The following is a 24189-nucleotide window of genomic DNA, read 5'->3' as shown; positions in this document are numbered from 1 at the left end:
CCTGCGCACTCCACTGTTTACCCTTTTCCACTGAGAAAATTGACCATTTAATCCTACTCTCTGTTTCCTGTTTTTAACCAGTTTGTAATCCACGAAAGGACATCACCTCCTATCCCATGACATTTTAGTTTTCTTAGAAGCCTCTCATGAGGGACTTTGTCAAACGCCTTCTGAAAATCCAAATACACTACATCTACCATCTCTGATCCAATGCCACGTGCCAATTTATTTATTCCCCGCTGCTAAATTTTACTTGATCGGGCTCTTTCCTCCCAGTTATTAGACTCGCCATTAACTATGGAATATGTTTACCATTAGTCTATTTGTTAATTGTTCTTAATTGGTTCTTAATTTATTCTTAATTGATATTTTTTATGTACACCTGAATTCTTATTGACTGTAAAGCTTGTTGCTGATTTATTGTTTATTGTAAACCGAGGTGATGTTATTAACGTGCCGCGGTATATAAAAAAAATCACGAAATAAATAAATAAATACCAGTTCACCTTTATCCACATGTTTATTAACCCCTTCAAAAAAATGAAGCAGATTTGTGAGAAAAGACTTCCCTTGGGTAAATCTGTGTTGACTGTGTTCCATTAATCATGTCTTTCTATATACTCTGGGGTAGATTTTATAAAACAGCGCGAGCGTGTACTTTTGTTGGCGCACCAGGCGCAAACAAAAGTACGCTGGATTTTAGTAGATACGCGCGTAGCCGCGGTATCTGCTAAAATCCTGGATCGGCGCGCGCAAGGCTGCCGATTTTGGGCAGCCGGCCCGCGCCGAGCCGCACAGCCTGTCTCCGTTCCCTCCGAGGCCGCTCCGAAATCGGAGCGGCCTCGGAGGGAACTCCCTTTCGCCCTCCCCTCACCTTCCCCTCCCTTCCTCTACCTAACCCCCCCCCCCCCCCGGCCCTATCTAAACCCCCCCTACCTTTATCCCTGGCGCGCGGAGACGCGATCCGGGGGCGGTTCCGGAGGGCGCAGCCACGCCCCCGGACCGCCCCAGCCCGAAATCACACCCCCGGGCCCGCCCCCGAAACGCCGCGTCCTGCCCTCAAAACGCCGTGCCGACCGGCCCCGCCCCCGACACACCCCCCTCGATAAACCCCGGGACTTACGCGAGTCCCGGGGCTCTGCGCGCGCCGGCGGGCCTATGGAAAATAGGCGTGCCGGCGCGCAAGGCCCTGCTCGCGTAAATCCAGGCAGATTTACGCGAGCAGGGCTTTTAAAATCCGCCCCTCTGTGATTTTGATCTTTAGAATAGTTTCTATTATTTTTCCAGGCATTGAAGTCAGGCTCACTGGTCTACAGTTTCCTGGATCACCCCTGGAGCCTTTTTTAAATATTGGGGTTACATCGGCTACCCTCCAGTCTTCAGGTACAATGGATGATTTTAATGATAGGTTACATATTTTAACTAATAGATCAGAAATTTCATTTTTTAGTTCCTTCAGAATCCTAGGATGCATACCATCTGGTCCAGGTGATTTGCTACTCTTTAGTTTGTCAATTTGGCCTACTACATCTTCCAGGTTCACAGTGATTTGGTTCAGTTCATTTGACTAATCACCCTTGAAAACCATCTCCAGAACTGGTATCTCCCCAACATCCTCATTAGTAAACACAGAAGCAAAGAATTAATTTAGTCTTTCTGCAACAGCCTTATCTTCTCTAAGAGCCCCTTTAACCCCTCGGTCATCTAACGGTCCAACCAACTCCCTCACAGGTTTCTTGCTTCAGATATATTTTGAAAAGTTTTTATTATGAGTTTTTGTCTCTACGGCCATCTTCATTTCAAATTCTCTTTTCATCTGTCTTATCAATGTTTTACACTTAACTTGACAATGCTTATGCTTTTTCCTATTTTCTTCAGATGGATCCTTCTTCCAATTTTTGAAGGATTTTTTTTTTGGCTAAAATAGCCTCTTTCACCTCACCTTTTAACTATGACGGTAATCGTTTTGCCTTCCTTCCACCTTTCTTAATGTGTGGAATACATCTGGACTGCGTGTCTAGGATTGTATTTTTAAACAATGTCCATGCCTGTTGAACACTTTTAACCTTTGCAGCTGCACCTTTCAGTTTTTTTCTAATTATTTTCCTCATTTTATCAAAGTTTCCCTTTGGAAAATGTAGTGTTAGTGGTAGATTTACTTATTGTCCCCCTTCCAGTTATTAGTTTAAATTTGATCATGTTATGATCACTATTGCCAAGTGGCCCCACCACCGTTACCTCTCTCACTAAATCCTGCGTTCCATTAAGAATTAAATCTAAAATAGCTCCCTCTCTCGTTGGTTCCTGAATCAATTGCTCCATGAAGCAGTCATTTATTACATCCAGGAACTTTATGTCTCTAGCAAATCCTGATGTTACATTTACCCACTCTGTCCCTCCCCATTCCACCAAAGATAATCATAAGGGACTCCTACCCCCATTTCTCCATCCCCTGAAACACACATGATAGCCTTTGGACCCTCCCCCTTCAAAATTCACACAATGGGCCTTCTCTCCTCCCCCCAAACATACAAGATGGCTTTTGGGCCTCTCCCACATGCACAAAATCACCTTCTGAGCCCCTGTACACCTAGCCCCACTCCACTTCCAAAGTCCAAAAGTGACTTCTGGGACCCCCATATCCCCTCTCACACCTCCAACAAGTCTGCAGATTCTTCACTGGCATGAGGGAGCCGTCTTCCTTCCTGCTGGCAGCGACACCAAATAAAAAATGGTAACCCTGACACTCTGACCGGCATGCCAAATCTTGCTTGAGGACTCGCACTCTGCTGGCTGGGCTAGATGGCGAGTGGGAGGTAGTTAGAAATGGCTGAAAGAGGATGGAATTATTAACTTGAATAGTTAAGCATTAAGGCTCATGGGCTCTGTTGAGCCAGTAAAGTTGTCTCCCAATTTTGAGCAGAAAGCACAAAGCAGCAGGAAAAAACTGCTGGATTAAACCCCTCCCCACCTGCCACTGTAGCTCAGCAATAGGATGGGACACATTTTCAGTACATTTACTGTAGCAGCCTAAAATGTTTACACATGTTACGGCCAGGGTTATCTGGTTTTCAAACATGTTGTTTGCAACCTATCTACTAGACCAAAAATAGGAGCACTTCATCACAAATCTCAAAATGCAGCACGGTTATATATAGTTCCATAGCTAATACTGAAGTAGCAGCAGGATCCTTGCTGGTATAAGACCCATCTGAAAAAAAAAAAAAGAATAAAAGCAATGATAGGGCTGTCTCGACCGCCTCACACTCTGAGTTTCAACAGAGGAACCTTCTAGTAAAGGGAGTTCCAAAGAGAAGGCGATCGCTTAGGAGTGACGGGAGGGTCCTACCCCCTAAAGTTAGATCATTAGGATGAGAGTGAAAAGGGTGACTCAGTGTGTCGTTAGGGGGAGTTCTTGAAGCAGGCGTTGGAAGGAGAGAGATCTTGTAGGGAGCTTGGAGAGAGGCAGCTTGACAGGCTGCTCTCTGTCTGGGGGGGGTTCCTTGGATTCGCAGGAGAGATGTAATCCTTCCCTGCATGTGATGAGTTGGCCAGAGAGCCAGGTTTAAGATTTTGGCACCCATAGGCAGAGCGCCGTGGCAGCAGCCATCGAAGCTGGACCTGCACATGGTCCTAAAGGAAGCAGGAGTAGGATTCTCTTTGGCCTGGGTATTTGGTGCCCTAGGCAAGTTGCCCTATGCCTGAGTCTGGGCCTAGGGTTAAGCCAAAAAGATCCAAACCTAAAACATCAAGGAAAGGATTGTTCTGTTCATTCCTGTTATCTGCAAGTACCTTTGGGAAGAAGACGAAGAGGCTCCAGTATGTCAGTGGGGTTTGAAGAGAATGAAGTCTTGTTGGGAAAATCAAGAAATTGCTGTGAGTTTTTTAAATTGACTTAAGCAGCAAAAGGAACGTATCTGCCTTTATGTGAGTTTGGAATTCAAAGGGCCATTTCCTTTTTTTCATGTTTATATATTCTGGACTGGCTCTGTTATGTACCTGCTGAAATGTTTATTCTTTTTCTAAAAGCGAATTTCTGTTTGGAACACAGCGCATACTGTGGACTATTTCATTTTTAAGAGTCGTGCAGGTTTATCCTGTCCCTATCACAGAATCCATGTCCCCAGTCTTGCAACGAGTGGATCTGTGCTCAGCACAGCTTGGAATTGTGACCCCTTTGTAAAATAGAGGGGGGGGGGGTTATACAATTATTAGCCAAATGTGTGAATTTCATTACTAGTATAATAGATTAGGAGAAGGAGGAAGAGAAGAAAAAGATGGAATAAGATGTCTTTTTCCACCCAGGTGAACTTTTCCCCCCAAGTTACATAATAACTGTGGAATCTATATCTATATCTGTATTTATCTATTTATTTATATCTATCTATATCTATGTATAGCAAATATGGCAATATTTGCTTTATTTATCTTTTAGGGATGTTGTATTCCTTTAAAACAAATGGCACATCTGAACTGAAAAAGGCGATTTTGGAATGAACCAAAAATACTTAGCCTTGCCAAAAATATCTCAAAATTTTCAGGTATTTTCATTTTGTTTTAAAAAAAAAAAAATTTTTTAATGGTCTTTCCGGGCTCCCTAGACCTCCATGCCACTTCCTGGGGTTGCCCCGCTCCCCTCTGTTCACCCACTCCCCATCCTCTTCCCAGCGGGGGCCCATGACGCCTCTTCGTTTGGCGTCTTCCCTTGCACTCTGCCTAGAGAGCAAACCCCCTTCTTCAAGCTGTCCGGCTAAAACGCTTGCTCCGGCTCAGTTCATCCTTGCCAGGCAATTTAATCACTGAGCTCTGGCTCGGCGGTGCCTGCTTTCTGAAATCCCTGGCCTTTGATTCATTTGTTTATTGGCTGCAAGGTAATTAGTTCCTTTCATGGGGTGGCGCAATATATTATTTATCCCTCCACAGGACAAAAAGACTTCAGCTTTCAAACGGTGCCTGTGCACGCGTTGTTATACTGACTGGGGAACCCCATGACAGAAGCGCCGCGAGTCCCAGGCCTCCTGATCGTTTCCGGCTAGCAGACCCACTACTACAGGGGATTCCGATTACTCTTCCAATGCCACTGGCTGGCTGAATGAGTGATTTAGTAGGCTTTTTTTTCTTCATGAAAAGCAGCATTGCTAAACTTGTAACCGTCTCTAAAAGTCAGAAAAGAGGTCCAGACAACTGATCCGCAAAGATAGACTTTTATTGCCAGCAAGATGCAGCTAAGACAATGGCTTAGTACAACTGCATGCCACTCCCCGGGAGGAGTGGACTTTTATACATTCTTTCAAGTAGGTGTAGCTTATAATCAGACCATTGTTTTCATCATTTAATTGACGTGATATGTTAGACATTTTATAGCAGCAATCGTATTAATACAATACAAATTATTATTACAAAATGGTAGTGCGTTTCACTGAATGTCAGTACGTAAGTACGTAATGCATGCCATTGCGTTTCAAATGTTAGTACATTCAATATGGCTGTGCGTTGCAATGCGTTTCATCGCTGGCGTTGTTACTAGACGTTTTCAGTTTTTCTCATTCAACGATGGGTCATAAGATTGAACTCCTTCAAACTCACACGGCATTTCACGAGGCCACCTTTGCTGCATATAATGATCAGGTCTGCTGTAACTGCACATGGCGGCTGCTGGTCTTTGAACCTGCTCAGCAGGTACCAGAAACCCACGAGGGGGAGGCTTGGCCAAGCAGATCCAACTGCCTCAATCCTACCCTGCCTGTACATCCTGATTTATGGCCTAGGCCGCAGGCCAGGCTCAGGCTGTGAAACGGAAAAGGCCCTTTCGAGCGATTTCTGTGGAAAAGGGCTGCTTTATAAACTTTCGTTTTTCCAAATTCTTCCGTTTAGCGTATTGCAAAGTGGCTACTGTGGTGAGATACATTAAGGGAGAGAAAAATGAGGAGTCTCTCAGCAGCCGTACACCAGAAACCCAAAACCTATCCTATGTACAAAGTAAGCGGAAGGAGGCTTGGAAAGATTGATTATTGGGAATGGAATGCAGGTCACTTATCCATTCATCTTCTTAGCACTCTCTGTTTCTGTTACTTGACCTCATAAAGCACTGTCCAGAAGCAAATGTTGTAGGGAAGTCCTGCCTATGCTTTTTTTTTTTTCACTACGATTATTAATTAGGTCTGAGAAAGGGAACCTCGTGCCAGTCCTGGCCTGAAGCCAATGTGACTGCTGAGGCTGGTGCTGCACCAGAAAATTTGCTGCTGCCCTGTGGCTGGGGGACAGAACAAACCCCATGCAGAACAGAATTACACCTGCTATTTGGTGCATGAACGTTTGATGAGAAAATGTATACCCATCCTTTTTAAAATCAAAAAGGATGCCCTCCAGCCTCTGGAATGCCTCTTCCCCGGGTGTGTAAAAGTGCACATCGATCAGGCAATTTGCTAAAGAGCCACTTCGGTGAGTAAACCACTACTTTACCCACAGAATTCCCTTTTGAAAATGATTCCCCCTGCACACAATTATTAAACCAAAAGCACGAAGAACCTCAGAGCAAAGAAGAATATACAACCACGTCCTCCTGCTGCACTGCTCTCCCTCCCTCCGCCGGTGGCAGCGGTGGGTCCTGCTCCAACTGAAATAGCTCCTCCCTCTCAGCACTGTGGGTTCTCCCGGATCCTGCACGGTCATTTTTGCCCCTCTGCGACCGGTCCTCTGATGTAGCTTTTCCCCCTCTCTTTCCAGACAGTCCTCCCCGAGAGCCTTTTTTCCCCCTCCCTTTGCAGCCGGTCCTCCCCCATATTCCCACAGCCTTTTTTTTTTTGGCCCTCTCTCTGCAGCCGATCCTCTTCCACACCCTCTCTGCAGCCAGTCCTCCCCCACAGCTCTTTACCCCCTTCTCTTTCCCTGCAGCTGGTGCTCCCTACAGCTTCCTTCCAAGTCCCATTTCAGCGGTAGTGAGTCCTTCGATGCAGGCTGTTCTGGTTTCCTCCTTGTGGCTTGGCAGGCGGCACTGCAGTGGCGGGCTGCTGCATGTGGTTCTCAAGTTGGCTTCAGGTAGCTCTGCACCTGCGTCGCTGACTCTGCAGCAGATCCACACAACTGGTACCAGCACTGGAGGGCAGGGGGAAAGGATCGAATCATAGCGAGACTGGAGGCCAAGGAACTATCACGCTTGATGGAGAGAATCAGGAAGGCAGGCTGGTACAGGATTACTGCGAGGCGACAGCCTCAAGCCAGGTACCTGAAGCTGCCCAGGCCTCTGGCAATTGTGATTCTAGATGGTGGGGCACAACACACCCCCTTTGTAAGCTGTGATGCCTATGCACCACTGTGCACTATGGATGGTGTGATAATTAATAATATTCCTCAGGGCTGGTAGAGAAATATATTTAAAAGTAAAACTGCTGCTGAGTTTAGTATGCATAGTTTAGTACTGCCTCTGGCTATGACAGAAATATTTGCTTCTGTTACATTTTTAACACAATACTTTAAGGGGCCTATGCAGTACACTGTGCAATAAACATGCACATTAAGACCCTCCTATGAATGTTAAACATAGTGTGCTGTGCGTTAAGGCATTGAGGTAACCCACATTGACTGGAGATTATAACTGTAAACAATAGTGTTGCAACAGCATCGGGCTTGCAATAAGTCTGGAGGGACCCTAGTTACACATGAAAGGTGCCTAGATGCTGGATTAAGTACTGGCCTTGTAAGAATCGAAGTTGAAGTTGAGAAGGCCCATGTCATGATAGCCACCAGTGGATGTGGTGGAGAACAATACTTTAAGCAGAATTCGGGCATGCTTGGGACGGATGTGTAGGGCCCGAATGGGAAAAGGTTTGAGATATCAGGTGAACGACAAGATGAGAGGCAGTGCTTGTATTCCGTTGCATATGGGAATTTCTTCGTGGAAGACTCTCAACTGGGCAGACTGGATGGGCCAGTTTGTTTTTTTTTATTCATCATCATCTACTATATTCATTTTATATGTATTTTATATATAATATCTACTATATTCATTTTATATATATTTTTTATTCATCATCATCTACTAGCTATACTGTTAATTGATGCTTGTTAATGTTACGTTACTCTATCTTTCCACTCTGCGCCTTGTTATCCGCCTCCCAGTTCACTCTCCCTGTTAACATGTAATTTCAAGCCTTCCTTGTTCAATTGTAAACCAGTATGATGTCTCCACTAATACCGGTATATAAAAGTTTCTAAATAAATAAATACTATGTTACTGTAAAGCCTTATCACGTACAATGTACATTATAGTGGTCTACAAAGACCTTAGCATGAGCACATTAAAATTAGCATATCCCTGCATGTAAATGCAGAAACATCATATGTAAATGAGGTAAGGGCAAGATGACATCTGGAAGGGAATGACAGATGGCAGATATTACGAGGGGGCCATCATTTTCCTGCAAAACCTTTTACTTTTCCCCTGCTTGGTATTATGGTGAAGCATCTTGTGTGTTTTCCTCTTCCCCAGCAACTTCTATTTTGGGCCCTTTTGATAAATTTACCATCCCTCGAGAAACTGCTGTTGGTGTTTGATGGTTCCTCATTATAGCACCTTTTAGTCTTCCTAGTTTCACTTTTGGGCTTTTGACGCTCCCGACGCAGCCCTTGTGGCGAAACATGGTCCGTGTCGGGGGGGGGGACCGAAAGATTTGCCTGTAAGCAATTGTTAAATAAATGAAGGATATGTTGATCTGATTAATTCTCAAGCCTCAGTCATTGAAACATTCAAGATAAAGTTCCATGAACTCTCATAGCGCTATACTATCTTTTGTGGTTTATACCTAACTGTATCCCGCTCATCGCCTCCACTTCCTGTTATCCAGGGGAAGATGCCGTTAGCGATGGATTCGGGCCACGTTGTGCCACCTCCCATTTCCCGGCGAGAGCACCTTGAGCTCCGTGGCTTGCACACCACCACTGCCTCCTTTTAGGACATCATCTCCCGGCAACTTGTCTCTAGCGGGAGCTGCCACGATGCAGCAGTCCCGGGCGAGGCAGCAGCAGAAAGACACCAGTGAGTTACCGGGAGCAGCACCAAGCAAGCTGAGTTTCAGCAACACTAGTGAAAAAAGGACAACGATCTTCTCTGGCCTCCCACCAAGAGCAAGGGCACTGATGCTTATTTATTTATCTTTAATAAATTATTAAATCATTCACATTCTTTGTTCGTGGAGGGGTACAGATGAGGTAGGCTTTTGGGCCGAAGTGGAGGAGTAGCCTAGTGGATAGAGCAGCAGGCTACAAGCCACCAAAACCAGCGTTCAAATCTCACTGCTGCTCCTTGTGATCTTGGGCAAGTCACTTTACCCTCTATTGCCTCAGATACAAAATTAGATTGTAAGGCCTCTGGGGATAGGGAAATGCCTATTGTACCTGAATGTAATCTATATTGAAGCATCAAAATATAAATAAATATTTTCATCTAAGAGGAAAGTCAAATTAGACTCAATGGGGTAGATTTTTAAACTTGCGCGAGCACGTCCATGTGTGCGCGCTACCTGGCGCGCACACATGGGCACGCGATAACATGCGCATGCAGGCGCGCACATGTTATAAACTCAGGGGTCGGCTCGCGCAAGGGGGTGCACAATCGTGCACCTTGCGCCCACTGAGCCCGCGCCGAGCCGCGCTGCCTTCTCCCGTTCCCTCTCCCCCCCCACCCCATCTTCCCTTCCCATACCTCCCCCAACCCTTTCCCCCCTTCCTTCTTCTTTTTTGGGGCTGAAGTAAGTTGCGCGCGCCGGCCATCAGCTGGCACGCGATCCCCAGCACAGTGGCAAATGGCTGTTGTGTTGGAGATGCGTCTAAGTCCCGGGGCTTTACATGCGTCGCCAGGCCTTTATAAAATAGGCCTGGCGCACATAAGGCACTCTACGCGCGTAAATCCACTGGATTTACGTGTGTAGAGCTTTTAAAATCCAGCCCAATATGCGGTGACAAAGAGATTTTCTTTCTTCCCATCCAACATCCTCAGGTGTCCGAGGTTGGTGTCCGAGGTCCCACCTCAGAGGTTAAATGTCCGAGGTCCCACCTCAGAGGTTAAATGAGGATATCTGGAAAGCTATTTTATGTTTGGTTTCACAAGACTCAAATCTAACAGCGTCTGTGGCAGACTTATCCCCTAAAATGTAGAGGATTCGCGGGCCCGGAGTGCTTGCCTGGATACATTGGAAAGGAGGATGGATCAATTTCAGAAAGATGAACAAGCTCGTGCTATTAGTAATCAAAGTATCTTTAAATAAAGACTCTAGTGGAGGAAGAATTTGTGTTGTTTTTTTAATTTTCCAAGAATTAATTTGCTTTCCGCTATGTTTAAAAAATATTTGCCAGAAACTCTTAAAAATACCCTCAGGGCTTTACTGCCAACATCCATTACTGGTCTTTGCCTAAAGAAGGAGTAAATGTGGGTAATCAGGAGAATCCAGCTCCCTTGTTATCATAGATTGTAATTAATTTTTCTGAAATATTGCGAAAATCCAACAGGAATTTGGCATCCAAAGGCACCATTAGGGAGATTTACCAAGCGATACTTTATAGCAGGAGGGACCAAATGTTGTGATACTGGACGTATCCCCGCGATATTAGGCCCCTCCCTGATAAACTGTCACGGCATTACCATAGCATGATTTTCTAACAGGGCACACATGCAAGATAAAAAAAATCATGCTGCGGACCGGGGCCTTCCTGCACGATTGTGGTCCAATTCGGCTGGGGCCACCATCACTTAAAAGGCTAGAAGCCCAAAAATCACATCCACCTCAAAGGCCACAAGTTGCTCCAGAGGTCTTCAGAGACCCCCACCTGCCTGGCAAAGGCCCCTTAAAATAAATTAAAAATGTGTCCAACCACGTGGCAATGGCCTGCTCTCTTTCCCACCACCTCCCCTTAATTCTAAAAAAAGTTCTCTTATTCTCAAGATTTTCTCCCCAATCCAAATAAAATACAATCCATGCTGTTTAGGATACCCTCTACCCAGGCCTGGCACCAACGGGTGTGCAAACCGTGCAATTGCACGGGGCGGCACACCCAGTGAGGCGACGTCGGAGCAGGGAGAGGCCCATGCTGCTGCCGGTGGACCCGATCCCACCGGCGGAAGAAGAAGGATGTCCGTGGTGCCGCTGGTGGACCCGATCCCACCAGTGGTGGAAGAGGAGGCCCGTGGTGCTACCGATGGACCCGATCCCATGGCGGTGGAAAGAGAGCATCCGTGGTGCCGCCAGTGGGACCCGATCTCACCGACAGCAGAAGAAGAGGAGACCCGTGGTGCCGCCAGTGGACACAATCCCACTGGTGGTGGAAGAAAGAGGTCCTTGCTGCCAAGAAAAAGCAGCATGGCCCGGCTGAAATCGACGGCGTGGTCAGCGCTGCCTTAGTAAGTGTTGAAGCAGCACGGCCCTGCCAGAATCAGCAGCGTTGCAGCAGGGCTGTGCTGCTTTTCCATTTACTAAGGCAGTGCCGTCAATTTCGGCGCTGTCAATTTTGGTGGGGCCACACTGCCGAGGAGGAAGAGGAGCGCGTCCTGCAGGAAGTAATCTGACGCACTGTGCCCGGAAGTCATTCCCTTGACCAGAAAAGCTATAGACATAACCGCATAAGCTCCTGATGCAGCCTATAATAGAGGTGAAACTTGGCCAGAGTCGGGCACTGTGGATTACCCGTATTGGTCATTTTGGTATTGAAATTATTGTTTCATCCGTGATCTCCCTAATAAATTTTTAATACTAAGAAAACTTGTCTACATCTTTTTCATGCTTCCTGGCTCTTATAGACCATCTCCCGTTTATCTTACTTACAGGGCCATTTATCTAAATGTGTTAGGACATTATCACGAAATGTGTATGCAAATTTAAAATTAGTATTCAAGTGGGAGGAGTTTGGACGGAGTAAGTGGAAATGAAGGTTGGTTAACATGGCATGCACCAGAAATAACTACCAGTATAACTTTTTTCTGTGCGTTACCGGTCGAAACAATTTTTATCACAAATGCCAGTTCAGGGAGGGGAGAGAGAGAGAGAGAGAGACTCTGTGGAGACTCACTTATGATTTAACTTTTTATAGCATTGTAAGAGGGGCCATTATGAGCTCAGGGTGAGGTTTGTGGGGTGAGGTGGGTTCTGGCGGGCAGTTTTACATGCACAGTCATACGTACGAACAGCACAGTTACCACCAGCGAAGATTTAATGTGATTTGGGGTGATGAAAGGCGAAAGAAGAGTAGACTTTTACCATGTTCTCTCTACCTAGCTTGATGCCCTCTCTACCTAGCTGCAATTATGCTGTTTGTACATATGACTGTACATTTAAAACTGCCCCCCAAAACCCACCCCACCCCACAAACCTCGCCCTGAATTACTAGTGCCCCCTCTTATAGTGGTATAAATAACTTTTTTGTGAGGTTATCTCTCTCTCTCTTTCTCTTTCTCTTGCCAGCAGCCCGAACCTCCATTCGCGATAAATACCTTTTCAGCTGGTAACGCGGCTGCGGTAGATTACTCAGTGTGCAATGTGAAAATAACATACGGTGTGATAAATGTATCGTGCAATGTGGTAAATACCTATGCAATGCGGTATCAGAAAAATTAGCCTAACCACAACCCTCTTTTGTCGCAGGCCCAATATTCACTATATTTATAGCAAAATGATGAATCTAGGTCTTAGATGGATAAGTAGCACTTTTCGCACGTATCCAAATAAGTGGCAGCAAAGATGCTACTTAGCTGGATAAGTTGGAACATAAGAACATAAGAAATTGCCATGCTGGGTCAGACCAAGGGTCCATCAAGCCCAGCATCCTGTTTCCAACAGAGGCCAAACCAGGGCACAAGAACCTGGCAACCCAGCTACACTAACTGCACTAACCACATCCTCTGGCAACAAATTCCAGAGCTTTATTGTACGCTGAGTGAAAAATAATTTTCTCCGATTAGTCTTAAATGTGTTACTTGCTAACTTCATGGAATGCCCCCTAATCCTTCTATTATTCGAAAGTGTAAATAACCGATTCACATCTACTCGTTCAAGACCTCTCATGATCTTAAAGACCTCTATCATATCCCATCTCAGCCGTCTCTTCTCCAAGCTGAACAGCCCCTAACCTCTTCAGCCTTTCCTCATAGGGGAGCTGTTCCACCCCCTTTACCATTTTGGTTGCCCTTCTTTGTACCTTCTCCATCGCAACTATATCTTTTTTGAGATGCGGCGACCAGAATTGTATACAGTATTCAAGGTGCGGTCTCACCATGGAGCGATATAGAGGCATTATGACATTTTCCGTTTTATTAACCATTCCCTTCCTAATAATTCCTAACATTTTGTTTGCTTTTTTGACTACTACAGCTCACTGAGCTGACGATTTTAAAGTATTATCCACTATGATGCCTAGATCTTTTTCCTGGGTGGTAGTTCCTAATATGGAACCTAACATTGTGTAACTACAGCAAGGGTTATTTTTCCCTATATGCAACATCTTCACTTGTCCACATTAAATTTCATCTGCCATTTGGATGCCCAATTTTCCAGTCTTGCAAGGTCCTCCTGTAATGTATCACAATCCGCTTGTGATTTAACTACTCTAAATAAGAACAAAAGAACATAAGAAAATGCCATACTGGGTCAGACCAAGGGTCCATCAAGCCCAGCATCCTGTTTCCAACAGTGGCCAATCCAGGCCATAAGAACCTGGCAAGTACCCAAAAACTAAGTCTATTCCATGTTACCATTGCTAATGGCAGTGGCTATTCTCTAAGTGAACTTAATAGCAGGTAATGGACTTCTCCTCCAAGAACTTATCCAATCCTTTTTTAAACACAGCTATACTAACTGCACTAACCACATCCTCTGGCAACAAATTCCACAGTTTAATTGTGCGTTGAGTAAAAAAGAACTTTCTCCAATTAGTTTTAAATGTGCCCCATGCTAACTTCATGGAGTGCCCCCTTGTCTTTCTACTATCCGAAAGAGTAAATAACCGATTCACATCTACCCGTTCTAGGCCTCTCATGATTTTAACACCTCTATCATATCCCCCCTCAGCCGTCTCTTCTCCAAGCTGAAAAGTCCTAACCTCTTTAGTCTTTCCTCATAGGGGAGCAGTTCCATTCCCCTTATCATTTTGGTATCCCTTCTCTGTACCTTCTCCATCGCAATTATATCTTTTTTGAGATGCGGCGACCAGAATTGTACACAGTAGTCAAGGTGCGGTCTCACCATGGAGCGAATCAGAGGCATTATGACATTTTCCGTTTTATTCACCATTCCCTTTCTAATAATTCCCAACATTCTGTTTGCTTTTTTGACTGCCGCATCACACTGAACCGACTATTTCAATGTGTTACCCACTATGACGCCTAGATCTCTTTCTTGGGTTGTAGCACCTAATATGGAAACTAACATTGTGTAACTATAGCATAGGTTATTTTTCCCCTTATGCATCACCTTGCACTTATCCACATTAAATTTCATCTCCCATTTTGATGTCCAATTTTCCAGTCTCACAAGGTCTTCCTGCAATTTATCACAATCTGCTTGTGATTTAACTACTCTGAACAATTTTGTATCATCTGCAAATTTGATTATCTCACTCGTCGTATTTCTTTCCAGATCATTTATAAATAAATTGAAAAGCACCGGTCCAAGTACAGATCCCTGAGGCACTCCACTGTTTACCCTTTTCCACTGAGAAAATTGGCCATTTAATCCTACTCTCTGTTTCTTGTCTTTTAACCAGTTTGTAATCCACGAAAGGACATCGCCTCCTATCCCATGACATTTTAGTTTTCTTAGAAGCCTCTCATGAGGGACTTTGTCAAATGCCTTCTGAAAATCCAAATACACTACATCTACTGGTTCACCTTTATCCACATGTTTATTACCCCCTTCAAAAAAATGAAGCAGATTTGTTAGGCAAGACTTCCCTTGGGTAAATCCATGTTGATTGTATTCCATTAAACCATGTCTTTCTACATGCTCTACGATTTTGATCTTGAGAATAGTTGAGAATAGAATTTTTCCCGGCACTGAAGTCAGGCTCACTGGTCTATTGTTACCCGGATCACCCCGGTGCCTTTTTTAAATATTGGGGTTACATTGGTCACCCTCCAGTCTTCAGGTACAATGGATGATTTTAATGATAGGTTACAAAATTTAACTAATAGATCAGAAATTTCATTTTTTAGTTACTTCAGTACCCTAGGATGCATACCACCTGGTCCAGGTGATTTCCCACTCTTTAGTTTGTCAATCTGGCCTATTACATCTTCCAGGTTCACAGTGATTTTGTTCAGTTCGTCTGACTCATCACCCCTGAAAACCATCTCAGGAACTGGTATCTCCCTAGCATCCTCTTTAGTAAACACGGAAGCTAAGAATTAATTTAGTCTTTCTGCAATGGCCTTATCTTCCCTAAGAGCCCCTTTAACCCCTCGGTCATCTAATGGTCCAACCGACTCCCTTACAGATTTCTTGCTTCGGACATATTTTAAAAAGTTATTATTATGAGTTTTTGCCTCTATGGCCAACTTCATTTCAAATTCTCTCTTTGCCTGTCTTATCAATGTTTTACACTTAACTTGGCAATGCTTATGTTTTTTCCTATTTTCTTCAGATGGATCCTTCTTCCAATTTTGAAGAATGTTTTTTTGGCTAAAATTGCCTTTTTCACCTCACCTTTTAACCATGACGGGGACGCTGCCAGAGATCAGGCTGGTGGTGGCCAAAGAATGGAGAGAGGCCCCATGTGAGAGAGAGGCAGCTTGCTTGTGTGTGTGTGTGTGTGTGCTTGGGTGAGAGGCAGCTTATGTGTATGTGTGTGAATTTGAGATGTAGCTTGTGTGTGTGTGTGTGTGAGTTTCAGAGGCAGCTTGTATGTATGTGCGTGAGTGTGAGGCAACTTGCTTGTGTGTGTGTGTGAGTGGCGGCTTGTGTGTGTGTGGTGCGTGCGTGTGTATGTTTGAGAGAGATTGCAAGCCTGGTGTTAGGGTTTTGAGGTGTTTGGGTGGATTCTTAGGTACTGTGGCAGATGACCATGCCCACAGGGAAGAGCCCCGTGGGGAGCCACAGTACTAGGCTAGACTCAGGATGCACAAACACTGAATTGTCTTTTATTATACAGCAGATGTAAGCCACCAGAGGTGGCAGTAGTGAGCAGGTTCTGAAGTAGCAGTCCAGGGACCCTCGGCAGAGGGACCCTTCTCACCAAGTTGGTATAGAGAGGTTCCGGTGTAAGGTTCCCAGCACAGGAAAGCTGAAGATGAGATAGACTGAGAATTAAATTACTCACTAGATGGTAGCTGTGATGTAGAAGGTTTCCACCAGGCAGAAGTAGATGGTTCCAGGCACCGAGGCAGGGAGAGCAGGCCCTCGAGGAGCGAGTACCTGAGCCCAGTAAGGCACCTGAAAGAAGAAGAAGGGCCCCCGAGGAGCGGGTACCCAGGTTAGTAGTTACCCCGAAGGGCAGAGAAAGAGCTTCTAGCGGCTGCATGGAAGCGGCAGAGCAGCGTAGACCAGAGGAATCCAATCCGAAATCCAGTCCTTGCTAACTCAATTAGCTAGCAAATGCGGGCAAGCTAAATACCTGGATGTTGTGATGTCACTCGAGGGAGACGCCCCTGAGGTTCACACCATAGTCAGAATAAAGATATGGGTAACGTGCGCGCGCACCCTAGTAGGCCCTTGGGAGGAACATGGTGGGAAGCAATGCCATAGCCGTTCCGGGGATGCCGGAGAGGGCGGCTTGCAGACGCCATTTTCCCAAGGTAAGTGGGAGGAGCCGAGAACAAGTTGAGGCATATGGGGCGAAGCCGTCTGAGACTGACGGACGCAACACCTGGGGGGTGAGAGAGCATGTTTGAGGATGCTTGGGGGGGTGTGAGAGAGAACATGTGTGAGGGTGCTATCGTGTGGGTGCCAGAGAGAGGGAGCCTATGGAGGAGTAGAGGGGCATGGGGGGGGGGGGGGGGGGGGCGCCATCTCATCCTTCGCCTCAGGCAGCAGATTGCCTTGAGCCGCCCCTGGTGACTGGGTATGTGTGTATGTATGAGAGAGAGGAGAAAGATTGTGAGCAACAACCCCTCTCCTCTCCCCTGCTAATCCAAAAACTCTCAGGGCATCTGGAAATCAAAAGATCCCAGGTACAGACAGCAGGGAATTTTTTTTCAAATCCTTTTAAAGTTTTAAATATTGGGTGGTGTTTATATCTGCTGTTTTGAAGTATTTTATTGGTCTTTGGAAAATGTATATGAGTTTTAAATTATTGAATGCTTTTCTTTTTGTGAGCTTTTTGAAATATTCTTTGTATTGGTATGGTTTTATTTCTATTGATGTTTTTTATTTCTTGTTTTTATTGTTTGATATTTATGAGAAATTGTAATGCTTCTGTTTTCCATTGTTGCACTACATATAATAGTCTGGTTTGTTGTGGTTTACAATTCAGGTTTTTTTCTGCAATTTTTTATTACTAATTTATAGTCAATTCATTTTGCATTTGGTAAGGGTCTATTTCTATTTTGCATGTGTGACTGAGTTGATCCTGCTAGTGTGCAGGATCTGTGTAGGGATCTATAGCGTCTTGGCTTTTTCGGTTTTCCTAATAGTAGGTGTATTGGTGTTTTAGAACTCAGTGTAATAATCGCACTGTTGCCTTTTCATAAGTAGGGTTGTTAGTGTTTGAGTGCTGGCAGTTAGTGCTGTTTTAGAATGGGAGATTTACTATTTTGTAATTGTAATTCATTTTACTCATATAGACAAAAAATGAATGAAAACTGCAACATGGCAAATTCTGCACATAATGCAAGAATGGAAAAAAAAGAAACATCATCATTCTTCAGAAAACATCAAACAATAAACAAGAACTATAAATCATAATAGTGAAACCATACTAATAGAATATTTCAAAACATTTGATGAATAGAATAACATCCTATAATTTTTGCGCTTGTGGAACCGTGGGCTGAGGGGGAATTGGTGCTACCTGCAGGGATGAACTCCATAGGTTCCCATCGTCGGCAGGTGGAGTTGGCAGAAGCAGAGGCCCAACTGGAGCTTTGCCAATATCAGCTCACGTTCCTCTTAGGTTAAGCCCTCGGGTGCTGGGGCCGGCTGGTCTTAGGTGGGGGCCTCTGCGGTGATGGAAGTCCAGCCGGGCGGGAAGCACCATAGGCCAGCACGCTGAGAGACCAATGGAAGAACAGACCAGGGTCAAGTTGAGATTAAAGCAAGATGAGCACATCAACGTCGGTGTCTAAGCAGTGGTCGGAGGCAGGCGGAGAGAAACAAGGTCGGTGCCCAAGCAGTGACTGGGGCAGGCGGAGTACATGCAGTGTTAGAGTCCAGTCCAGGATGACAAAGAGGAGGAAGATGAGGACCACAGGGACATGAAGAGATGCTGAAGGCAAACGAGAGGAAGTGACCAGAGACGAGGAAATCCAAGGGCAACCAGATGATGAGAACCATAGACAGAAGACACGGAGACAGGAACCTCAGCAAGGCAGGAACCAGGAACCGAAGACAGGAACACAGGCAATACACTACTCCCTGAGGAATCGATCCATTGCCAAGGCAGGGACTTGAGGCTGAAGCTGGGCTTAAGAAGATCCAGTTGGTGAAGTCATCAGTGGACGCTGGGCTGCCGTTCCTGCCACTGGCCCTTTAAGAAGGGTAGGATCGGGCGCATGTGTGCCTAGGCGAGAGAGGAGGATTGGGCCTGGGGAGATCGCGGCAGCCTGCTGCGTGAGCAGGGGAGAGGCTGCGTCGGCACTCCTGCTCTGTGGGAGGAGGAGACTGCACTGTATCCCCAGCGGGCGGTCTTCCTTGGTGTCGGGGAACTGGACCCATATTAAAATTTTTAAAAATGTAACAAACACCAAGAAAATATTTCAAAACAGCAGACACATCAAATAAAGTCCAATAATTAAAACAAAGAAGGACCAAAAAAATACTTGGGAACTTTGGATTTCCGGTCTCTCTGAGATTGTCATGGCTTAGTGGGGGAGAGTGAAGGTGTACACTTTATCCTCTCTCTCTCTCTCATATACATGAACTCCCTAACACACACATATTCATTCTCTCAGTCACACACAAACACTCAGGCTCTTTTACACTCCATGGCTATCTCACTCATAGGCTCTCTCTCTCTCTCCCTCACACACATAGGAGCTCTCTCGTCACTGGCTCATTCTCTCTCCCTCCCTTACACACACACACGCACACACATAAACACTCTCGCTCTTTCATACACACACACACACACACACACACACAGGCTCTCTCACTGGCTTTCTCTCCCTCTCTCTGTCACACTCACTGGCTCTCCCTCTCTCACATACGCAAAGGCTCTCACCCTCACTAATCCTCCCTCCTTCCTTACACAGACACACAGATGCTCTCTTATAGGCTCTCTCATCCTCACTGGCTCTCGCTCCCTCATACTCACATGCTCTCTCACATTCACTGTGTGTCTCTCTCTCTCACACAGACACACAGGCTCTCTAACATTCACTGGCTCTTTCTCTTACACATGCAGGCTCTCTCACATTTACTAACTCCATTTCACATACACTCGCACAAACAGGATCTCTCACCCCCACTAGCTCTCTCTCCCCCCTCACACAGACACACAAAGGCTCTCTCTCCCTCCATCATATACACATACACAGGATCTCTCACCCTCACTGGCTCTCTCCCTCTCGCACACATATGCAGGCTCTCTCACATTATTGGTTCTCTCCCCCTTATACACAGGCTGTCTCATACACATATGCAGGCTCTCTCATACTCACTGGGCACTGGTTCTCTTCCCTCACACACAGACACACATAGGCTATCTCACATTCATTGAGTTTCTCACCCTTCCTAGCTGTCCTGTATTCACAGTCTCTCTCACCCTCCTTTACATTATGTAGCACTCTCTCCTTCACACTCATAAGCTCTCTCCCTCACATATGACTCTCTCACAATCAATGGCTCTTTCTCCCTCACACATACACAGTCTCTCACACTCATTGGCTCTCTCTCTCCCTCATATACACACTCAGGCTCTCTCTTATGTCCCTGGCTCTTCCACACCTACATACACGCTCTCTTCACACTTATTGTCTATCACACATACACACACTCCAGGCCTCTGTTTCAGCAGCCAAAGATGTTGAAGGCCTGGTTAGGCCTCTTGCTGTTGCACTGCAGATGGGTGGGGAGATGCAGACACCCCGCACCCTCCAGGCCTCTTTCTATTGCACCGCAGGCAAGAGTGGCAGTGGGACAGCACATGATTTTCTTAATGCTGCTCGCCCCCCACGGTGATGACGACATTCAGGCACTGGCAACCAGGAGAGAGGAAGCAGCAGATCCTCAGGAGCAGGGAGGGTGAGTGAGGGGATCTCAGCAGCACCGTGGGAGTGAGCAGCATTAAGAAAATCAGGTGCCGTCCCACTGCCACCAATGAGGTTTCATCCTATTGCTGGCAGCCTCCCATTCTTGCGCCTATGATTGGAATAGCAGAGCAGCCCTGCCAGAATCACCAGCATGGCAGCATGGCTGGCGGGCCACGCAGCTTTTACACTTACTGAGGCCCCACATGACGGTGCCTATGGCCGTGGACATATTGGCCTTAGGCACGCTGTGGGTGGCTCTGAAATATCCGGACCATTTCCGGATATTTCAGCCCTCCATCTGTCTTTCATACATTGCCTTTAAATTCTGTCCTGTCCGGAGACAATCCGGACATTTGGCAACCCTACATGGAGCTGGTCTAACTTAGCCGGGAAACTTAACCGCCTAAGAATGAGTGGCACTACTTAGCCGGATAACTACCAATTCTGCTAAGTGGCGCCACCCCGTTATGCTTATTGCCCGCCCCTGAGTTAGCTGACTGAATATCCAGTGGCCGCCCTATACATTATCTTCCCATGTCAGGGGAATTGCATAACCACATACAACTCTTTGTCAATAAATTGCTTAACTGTACCAGTCCCCTTTTCTTCTTCTAATTAACCCAGTTTTTCAGAGATTTCAACCTTAAGAGGATCACCATGCTATAATTATGAGCCCTTTATTTCCCGAGAAAAGGTTGGTTCTCCTGTTTGATGGCTTAGGTGCTAGGCCAAGTCATCATTCAGCTAAGATTTGTTTCAGAAAACCACATAAAAATAATGCATGCTTGGAAATCGAAGCCTAAGCTTTATTTCATCTTTACGATCCACTACATAAATAATAGCAAAATAATATGGTAATGAAATAACAAAGCACTGCTAAAATTAATTTACTGCTGATTTATACAGATTTGCTGGGGCAATTGTAAGAGTGCACTGAGTCGGAGGTAGGAAAAGTGACTTGTCTAATTTTACCCAGAAACTCAAGGCAAATCAGAGAATTCACAAGAAATAGGACTCACTATAAGGGCTAGATGTACTAACCATTTTCCCCCTCTGATACAAAAAGGAAATAAATCCTTTAGAACACCTGGCCTTTAAAATGATGGTGTCTCCTTTCCAAAAGAACAAATCAATAAACAATTTAGGTCACAATATTCAAAACGCATTTAGTACTACTTAAGCCAGAAAAGTAGGACTTATCCCGCTAAGTGGCAGCTGCTGAATATCCGAGTATGTTCAGCGGTCACCACACTTAGCTGGATAAGAGACTTATTCAGCTAGCCGGACAGGCAGTGTGTAGGGAGTGGGGCGTAACTGTGTGGTGCTAATTAGGGGGGTCATTTACTAAAGCTTTTCTCCCATTCTATGGTTTTGAGAAAAGTGCTTAGTAAATCAGGCCCTTAGGCGTATAACTGGTGATGGTCAGGTTTATCTGGTTAAATTAACTGGATAAGTTAGACCTGCTCCATAGCAGGTCTAAAGTTAGCCAGGTAAGATGTATCCAGCTAAGTAGCAGCAAATACATATTGGGATATTTAGCAGCATAGCCGTGCTGCTGAATATCCCGTGCAAGTCAGCTGGAGAAGTCTTATCCAGCTAACTTACTTCAGCCGGCTGTGTTTGAATGTTGACCTCCAAATGATGCCAACAAACCAAGGATAGAGAAGTCCAGTCCTCAATGGCCAAAATGTAAGTCTGATTTTCCAGATAACCAAACCATGCAAATCAAGCGGGTTCTCGGAGCAAAGGTACACAAGTTTACTGCAGGCAGTGCCGTCTGAATTGCATGAACCATCTGGTGACTTGAAATCTGTAGATAAAAGGGAGCATTTACTCTGTACTTTATTATCCTGGGGGTACATTTATTTATTTTATTTATTTTCAGTGATTTATAACCCGCCCAATTACAAGGTTCTAGGTGGCTTACATCATCACATGCAACATAGAACAAATAAACAAACATCCATAAAATAACATTAAAACAAACAAAGCTACATAAAAAGTTATCCAAAAGCCTCGCAAAACAGTTGCGCCTTTACCTGCTTATGAAAGGTGCTATAATCCATTCCACACACGTTGTGCTACTCATAAAAAGCCCTATTCCTAGTCTCTTGAAGTCCCACTATTGCCGTGCCTGGAACTGATAACAAAGGCATTCTGTGAACGTAAGGGACGTTCATTATATTGGAAGCTCCAGAGGAACTGGGGCTCAGAAAACTTGGAATGTACTCTACATCTGATAAATATTCATTGTAGGAAACCTGAAAACAAACCAGTCTGCAGTGCAGCTCTCAGTGATTCAAATTGTCCACCTCTGTACTAAATAGTGCTATCACATTTCAAGCGCATTATATACTGTAATTAAAAAATGTGAATGATACTGCAATCCAGCATTCCTCAACCCTCTGCTGGAGGCACCCTAGCCAGCTTAGTTTTCAGGATAGTCATCATGAATATGCAGGAGATAAATCTGCATGCGCTGGGTCTCTCCATTGCTTGCAAATCTGCCTCATGCCTATGCATTTTGGTTATCCAAAAAACCAGACTAGTCAGGCATGGCCGCAGCAGAGGGCTGGGGAACTGCAAATCAGCGATGACCGCGGTCTATCAGCCCTTTCATTCTCATGCTTTCTTTCCTGACTGAAACACAAGTAGCAGCAATGCAGCAAGCCTTAGATGGAAACGCTGCACAGTGAGTTTTATAGAGAGAGCTGTCTAAAGTTCACTATTATTATTCACATTTATATTTTTAGGAAATGACACAAACCTTGTTGGTTCTGTGCACTCTCGGCCATATAAAGCAAGCCTGGTCTAGTGGAAACCCCTTTGGGCCTGCTGTGGATCGTTGCCTTTTCCAAATACGTCGAAAATGCCAACTGGAGGCTGGATTCAGGATTGCTGAGGTCAGGGTTATTCTGATGCAGGCGAGCTATGCACTGTTGATAGGAGAGGATTAATGGGCCAGGCGGCTCATCCAATGCAATTAGAAAGAACACTAAAACTATTTTGGTGCTATTCCTACACAGAAAGCTGGAGCTGCTTATCAGACCTGCCTCTTGTAGATCTCTGTGTAATCAAAGTCACCCTTAAATATAGGATAATAAACCAGTGGCAGCAGTAGATGATCTTTTCTTTCAGAGCTAAACTTGCCACATAATGTTTGCTTCCATTTGAATAGCACTAAAAGCAGGATTACCATGATCTCTGTAGCAGTTTAAGTAAAAAGGGTTTGCATTTATTTAACTCTTTATTTATTTAACTCTTTTCTATACCGACCTTCATGACAAATGTCACATCAATTCGGTTTACACAGAACAAGGGGTAAAACAACTTTAAAACAAAACCATTTTACGAGAAGCAAAGTTACATTAAACAAGGGGGTAGAACTTGGGAGGCTGAGGTAGCCAGAAAACAAAGGATAGACAAGCTAAATAGCAATTAGACTGGCAGCGGGTGCCGGACTGTTTGAGTATGACTGGGTATAGCTAGGTATGGCTACGTGGCATTTTGAGGTTTCTGAGGTTATGGGAATGCTTGAAGGAATAGCCAAGTCTTGAGTTTTTTTCCGAAATGTTGGGAGGCAGGGTTCTAGTCTGAGGTCCGAGGGCATGGCATTCCATATCGCAGGTCCCGCTGTTGAGAATGCCCGTTCTTTAGTGGCTGCGTGAAGTGTGGCTTTTGTTGGGGGGACTTGCAGGGTTCCTTTGTATGCTTCTCTGAAGGGTCTAGTGGAGGTGTGAAGCTTGAGAGGGGTCTGAAGGTCGAGCTAGAGCTGTTTATGGATGGATTTATGGATAATGGTGAGA

General features: G+C 45.2%; 1 long non-coding RNA gene across 1 annotated transcript in view; it reads right to left on the bottom strand.

The window, feature by feature from the left end:
- The window catches only part of LOC115088488, a 55346-nt gene extending 32115 nt beyond the window's left edge, over window positions 1–23231 (bottom strand). The window contains exon 1 of the long non-coding RNA XR_003855789.1: window positions 23151–23231. This is a non-coding gene — a long non-coding RNA (uncharacterized LOC115088488). The remainder of the gene's footprint in view (window positions 1–23150) is intronic.
- Between the last annotated feature and the right edge of the window lie 958 nt (window positions 23232–24189).

The sequence above is a fragment of the Rhinatrema bivittatum genome, chromosome 3 (genome assembly GCF_901001135.1).
Source record: "Rhinatrema bivittatum chromosome 3, aRhiBiv1.1, whole genome shotgun sequence".
NCBI classification, from domain to species: domain Eukaryota; kingdom Metazoa; phylum Chordata; class Amphibia; order Gymnophiona; family Rhinatrematidae; genus Rhinatrema; species Rhinatrema bivittatum.
The sequence above is the reverse complement of the archived record's forward strand: the minus strand, read 5'-3'. Positions and strand labels throughout refer to the sequence as shown.